This window comes from Pelodiscus sinensis, chromosome 3, assembly GCF_049634645.1.
Source record: "Pelodiscus sinensis isolate JC-2024 chromosome 3, ASM4963464v1, whole genome shotgun sequence".
Lineage (NCBI taxonomy): Eukaryota > Metazoa > Chordata > Testudines > Trionychidae > Pelodiscus > Pelodiscus sinensis.
In genome coordinates this window covers 183,994,507-184,000,506 of record NC_134713.1, presented here as the reverse complement: position 1 = coordinate 184,000,506, position 6,000 = coordinate 183,994,507, and the positions used below count along the sequence as shown (strand labels likewise).

Sequence of the window (6,000 nt, the reverse complement as noted above, 5' to 3'; positions counted from 1 at the left end):
GAAACAACGAGGGTGCTATTTCGGCATCCCAGTAACCCTCGTGGAACAAGGGTTAAGGAATGTCTCGAAATAGCACAGTCTTTATCACGAAACGTAGCACTGTGTAGACGTGCCAAATTTCAAAATAGCCTATTTCAAAATTCAATCGAAATTAAGATGCCCAATGTGTGCTATGCACATTGCGGCTCATTTCGCTGTAGGGTGTTGTGCAGACTCACCCCTTGTTGTGTTTGCCGCAACAGGCAGACAGGGCTACTGAACTGCAACAGCCTAAACTCACCCGAGACATGGGGGGCAGCACTGAAGACAGGCAGCCCCCTCGGTGGCCCCTTTTCCCCAAATATAGGCGCGTGTGGCTCTGGGGCGGGCCAGGCCCGCGCTTTCACAGAGCTGCCCTGCTCAGCCCCCGCTGCCCGGAGCCCCCAAGCCCGGCGGCTGTGGCTGGAGCTGGGGGAGCTCGAGTTTCAGGCTCGCCTCGAGTTACAAGTTCTCCGGGCGGCGGCGAGCGCAGAACGCCCCTCCCAGCAGCCCGGGCCGCTCCAATCGGAGGCTCCCAGGCCAGGAGGGAAGCGGGCGATGCCCCGGCGCGCTCCCGTTCCAAGGGGAAAGGAGGGGCAGGGAGGCTCCCATTGGCCGAGCCCGGGCGCCGGAGCGGCTCGGAGCGCAGCGGGCTGGGCCCGGCGACTGGCAGCAGCGCGGGGGGAGGCTGCTTTGTTGGGGCTGGGTCGGGCGGCGGCGGCTGCTGGCCCTGGCAGGTAGGAGCCCGACTCGGGTGTGTGGCTTGGTGAGGGGCTGGGCTCGATCCTGCTCCGCTTCCCAAGCGGCCTCAATCCGGAGTGACTCCCATGGAGACCCACCCCCCGCGGGGAGCGGGCCTGCTGCAAGCGAGCGCAGAAACGGGGCCAGCTGTGGGTGGGAGGAGGAGCTTCGGGCTCCACTGCGTGTTGCTGGGCGGAAAAACAAAACCAGGGGCCGGTCCTACGAGCTGGGGGGCTCTTGGGGCGCGCTACAAATAAAGCAGCAGCGGCGCGGTCCCTGCGCTGGCCGGGAAGCGCTGCGGCTCCGTTGCCGAATGGCGAAACACGTGGGCGATCGCAAAATGCAGCAGGGAAAAAATTCAGTCTTGCTACGGTCTCATTCCATCTGCGGCTGCCTGTTGCTGCCCGCGGACCTAGCCAGGGCTAGGGGTGCCCGTGTGCATTGGCCTCTCGTCGTGCCCGGTTAGGAGTAAAGCCGACTGGCTGCAATAAATGGGGCTTTGCGGAGGATTAAACTCAGTGACCAAGCAGTTAAATCCTTGCCGGGTTGAGCGCAGAATCTCGTTTCTAATAATTGTGCAACTGTTTAGAGTCTGCGTTGGGTGCTAGGAAATACTGAGGCCTAGTAACGGGTGTTGAAAGTCTGGGAGCCAATCGCTCCTCCCTGGAGCTAGGTCACAACAGCTGTGTCTAGACTGGCAAGCTTTTCCGCAAAAACAGCTGCTTTTGCGGAAAAACTTGCCAGCTGTCTACACTGGCCGCTTGAATTTCTGCAAGAACACTGACTTCCTACTGTAAGAAATCAGTCCTTCTTGCGGAAATACTATGCTGCTCCCGTTCGGGCAAAAGCCCTCTTGCGCAAATCATTTGCACAAGAGGTCCAGTGTAGACAGCACAGTACTGTTTTGCGCAAAAAAGCCCCGATGGCTAAAATGGCGATCGGGACTTTTTTGCGCAAAAGCGCGTCTAGATTGGCACAGACGCTTTTCTGCAAAAAGTGCTTTTGTGGAAAAGCGTCCGTGTCAATCTAGACACTCTTTTCCGCAAATGCTTTTAACGGAAAACTTTTCCGTTAAAAGCATTTGCGGAAAATCATGCCAGTCTAGACGTAGCCGTAACGTATTTAGATAAGGGCTGGTTTTTCTTCTAGCCAGATGCAAGCCAAAGAGAAACTGTTTGTCTAGGGGGGTTTTAATACCAGGGGCAAATTTTGAGTGTTGGTGGGGGAACCCATCCTGAGAGCTAGTGAGGTCCTACAACTTCTCTTAGCCCTGCGCCTGCTCCCAAGGGATGGGAAAATGTCCACTGTTTCTGCTAACCTTTGACTAAAAATAATTCACAGTTGCTTGCTTCACTTCCGTTCTGTCTCTGGGACCAACATTGAGAACATTGTTGATTAGTCTCTGGAGCCCACTGGATTGTCCAGCGCAGAAGGTTTTAGTGGCTGAAATGCAGAGGTTGACACTAGAGTTCTACTACAGTGAATGCAGCAATAGGAAATTTTGAAGCACAAAAATTGTATGTAAACAAAGCTAATGGGAGGTTTACATCAAAATGACAAATTGATGCGGATTTAAATGAGTTAAATCAGCAAGCAGGAAAACTTGATTTCGATCATTGACTTTAATCTTGTTTTGCATCTGGACTTTAGTTGTTGCCCTGAAGAAATATTCTCTCCAGCTGGTATAAGCATTAAAAGATGGCCAATTGTCAAAATGTCAAGACTCTATTTGGCTGTACCTTTTTGTTACCAGAATACAGTAGATATATGGCTAAATATACATTTAATCAGATTCTTAATTTATCTGTTAAGAAATGCATTGCTTACCATTTTCTACTTCCTAGATTATTTTTACTTGTGATTTCTGTCAAACTGCATTGGATGGAAATTGGATTTCAACTGAAAATGGTTAGAACAGCATTTGAAAATTATCCATTACTAAAATGACGATTAAATGTATTTAATGCAAACAGTTTAGCAAGTTTTGATTTAAAACTGATTTATTAAACAGAGGAATTATTAAATGTGGTCTGTGAACTGATTTCTTGTGACCAGGTTTTCAGTGGTATTTAGATATCTGAAAGTCTCATTGGGCACCAACCTGTACCCTTAGGTGCCTAGGTACCTTTGAAAATCTGCCGCCATAGCTTTCCAAGTGTTTCAGAAATTGAGCTCATCGGGAAAACACACTTTCCTTGTTTTTTTCAACTTCCTTTCATTTTCTTAGCTTTGAATGAAGTGATCTAAAGACTATTCTTTTCATTTGCCTCTTTGCTTACTAGCTAAACAGAAATTATGTACATTAATTCAGACCAAATATCTGAACAGCAGAAACTAGGAAGTACTTACATTCAGAGAAGTGCAAATACTAGCAGTCACTCCATTGTAAAGACTATAAATAATAGATATTTACTGAGTGCAATACTTGAGATGTTTGTCAACCTCAGACTTTAGAGATGTTTCTCTCCCCTTCCCCCACAGTATATAATTAAAAAGCAGCACCCTTTAACTTGTTACCATGTGAGGAGGCTCACTGATGCACTATACTTTTATTTATTGATTTAAAAAATATTACAATCAGTTTAGGGTCATGAGATTTTTAACGTTAATTATAAACAGGTTTATTTTTAAAAAGGAAAGCACGTTTAAAATTTTGTATTTTAAATTAAATGCTTTTTAAACCCATGATTTTTTTTTCCTCATTCTGGTGGGACATGTATCAGTCCCATTGAGTTCTACTCAATACTATCCCACCCTCAAAAAAAAGCTTATTGAAGTTAGTGGTGAATGTTTTAATTAAAGAATTCAAAGCCTGTGGTTCAAGAAATGCAAGAACTATCCAGCAGCAAAAATAGTTCTATATAGTTTCTATATCCTAACCTACAGCCTTCAGAGGTCTCAGTACTTGACTCGTTTTGGAACAAACAGTAGCTGGTTGTCTGTGCACTGGAATAAAAGTGTGTGTGTTTCAGATCAGTGTTAAGGCACAAGGAAGGAGCTGGCTTAAATTTCAAACATGTCAAGCTGTTTCTTGACTAGACTGCAGCTAAATGTATACCTTCCCTTTGATTCTCATACTGCTAACTAGCCTTTTCCTTTTAGTTTTGACATGTGCAGAGGAATCATATTATGGCCAGGGAGATAACTCACATATAGAATAATGCACATTCCGTGTTAGGGCACCTTATCAAAAAGATGCTGACAAATGAGAAGGAATTCAGAAAAGCCCAATAAAAATTAAGGGGACTAGACAGATTTTAGCAGGTGCAACTAATGGAGTTGCATTGTTTACACCATGTCTGAATCTGACCTTCTGTATACATCTCTGTGTAAGTGATGATTAAGGGAGAGTCCTATAGATACTAGAAGTGTGAAAACAAGGAGGGAATGGAATTGTCTAGTAGATGCCAATTTCATATTTTATTATATTCTGCACTCTATAGTTAAATCTGCATTTTAATCAATGAGGGAGTTAAATACATTACCAGGAGGCTGTATAATATAACGATAGACCTGTAAGCTCTGGAACCAAGACTGGAATGTAATATGTGGTGCCCCTACATTTGCCTGGATTTTTTAAAGGTTTATGATCATAGATTGTTTCAGTTCGAACTGAAGAATCTAGCTAGAATTGGCCTAGAGGCCATGTCATTTTTCCTTGCTACGGAAGGTCAGGCATTCCAGCCAGACAAGTACATCACTTTGAAGATTGTGTTTAATCACATATAGCTCAGGTTTAAACTCTTGGTATTTAGTTTGCCAGTGTTCAGCTGTATAGATGTTCAGTATTCTAGTTAATTCCAAACCCAAAACACTATCTAAAGAGGTCAGGTAAGGTCAGTGAGAGTACGTCTACACTTCAAAGCCATTGGATACCACACCCAACAGCCAACCACAGCAGCGGGTCTCAGGACATGAGTTAGATGACTGGTTGCCTGCTTAAATAGGCGTGGGTGGGCTGCTCTGGCCAAGCTGGGACCACTGTAGATGGGGACTGCTCCAGCTCGGCTCCCTGCTGGACTGTAACAGTCCCTTACCTGCAGCAGGTGGGGAGCTGCTCCAGCCCCCACCGGTTAATCATAACCAGTAAGCATCACCTGGTAAGGGTGATGCTTACTGGTTAATTGGTTAACTGTTCCCATCCCTACAATAAACTGTCTCCAACATTGATTATGTGAGTTACTGTATATTCAATTAATGATTTCCCATGTTTGATTTTTTTTTAAAATATCCTTCAGTTATTGATTGAAAAACTGAGTTTGTTCTCCCGCTGTGGTGATCTTCCTGGATCAGCTCAGACCTAGTTAAACTAATTAATTAGTAGCTGTTTAAAAGCTTCCGGGTACTTGTTAATTTAAATTAGTGGTGTTACCTGCAAGCCTTTGTTATGACTTCCTACCTGGGGGATTATGGAGAATTGCTTTCATGGATGCCTGAGGATCTATTTAGTAACATACTTGTGGATAGGATCAATAATGGATTATCTTTTTATTGGATTAATAAGTTTGAGTACAAAAGATCTTCAGCTAAAATATCTCACCAGAGGTGTTTTCACATATTAAAAGACATGGGACTAGAGTAAAGGCTGATAGTATTTTACCATGCTGGTTGTTACTCCCCAACTGCACAAGCACTAATCCAGTATCTATACTATGATTCAAAGTGCATAAGTAAAGCCAGTTCAATAACTAGGAACGTTTTTATCGGAGAAATCAGAAGTTAGGTTTAACACTCTAGAAACATTCTTTCTAGCAGGGATCTCATTTGTTTACAAAGCTTTTGGGGATTTGGCAAGTCAAGTTTGCTATTTCTTTCAGAAACTATCCAAATCATGTGGTTGCTCGTGTGCCAGAACCCCTGAGAGGGTAAGTGTAAAAATAGCCGAGAGCTGGGAATTGTACTGTCAGGCTGTATTTTACTAGGGGTGTGAATGACTAGTCAACTATCCGATAAACAAATGCTTATTGGAGAGTCAACAGGGTAGTTGTCTAGTTGCTCCCCCCCCCCCCTTGCTGCCTCTATCAGAAAGAGGCAGTGGGGGAGGAGGAGAATAGGCGGCGGCACTTCAAAGTGGCAGCGCCACATGGAGCCTGGGCCTAGAGCCTGGGCTCCACACAGCACTGCTGCTTTGAAACGCCGCGTGCAGCCCTTGACCAGCTGGGGTGTCCCCAGGCTGCATGCGGCGTTTCGAAGTGGCAGTGCCACGTGAAGCCTGCACTTCCGCTGACCCTGGGCTCCATG

General features: G+C 45.3%; 1 protein-coding gene across 1 annotated transcript in view; it reads left to right on the top strand.

Annotated features, from left to right (window-relative positions):
• The first annotated feature begins 582 nt into the window (after positions 1-582).
• Positions 583-6,000, top strand: part of CEP68 (centrosomal protein 68) — a 28,063-nt gene continuing 22,645 nt past the window's right edge. The window contains exon 1 of the mRNA XM_006114083.4: positions 583-755. The gene's annotated coding sequence lies outside the window, so the exon portion shown is untranslated. The remainder of the gene's footprint in view (positions 756-6,000) is intronic.